Source organism: Palaemon carinicauda, chromosome 39, assembly GCF_036898095.1.
Source record: "Palaemon carinicauda isolate YSFRI2023 chromosome 39, ASM3689809v2, whole genome shotgun sequence".
Classification (NCBI taxonomy): domain Eukaryota; kingdom Metazoa; phylum Arthropoda; class Malacostraca; order Decapoda; family Palaemonidae; genus Palaemon; species Palaemon carinicauda.
In genome coordinates this window covers 68,929,202-68,929,642 of record NC_090763.1, presented here as the reverse complement: position 1 = coordinate 68,929,642, position 441 = coordinate 68,929,202, and positions in this window count along the sequence as shown.

Below are 441 nucleotides of genomic sequence, written 5' to 3'. Positions count from 1 at the left end.
TCATAGGCGTGTGTGTCCTACGGCATTCATAGGCGTGTGTGTCCTACGGCATTCATAGGCCTACGGCATTCATAGGCGTGTGTCCTACGGCATTCATAGGCGTGTCCTACGGCATTCATAGGCCTACGGCGTTCATAGGCGTGTATGTCCTACGGCATTCATAGGCGTGTCCTACGACATTCACGTCAGCTTCGGTTGAAGTTGAATAGATGTCCTCTTCGTCACGAGTGGAGGCGTTAATGGAGGTTTGAAAGTCATGAAGTGGGTTCACATCACGAGGAGAGCCGTCTGCGGTAGGTTGCAGGCGAGTGATACTGGTCATTTTCCCGAGGGTGAGCGAAGCCCTTTGGTCCCCCAACGGTTGTTGAGAGAGCTGAAAAGGCGTTGCTATACGGGCGGCTGGCGACGGCGAGTACTGCTGCAGAAGGTATGCGTTGACGG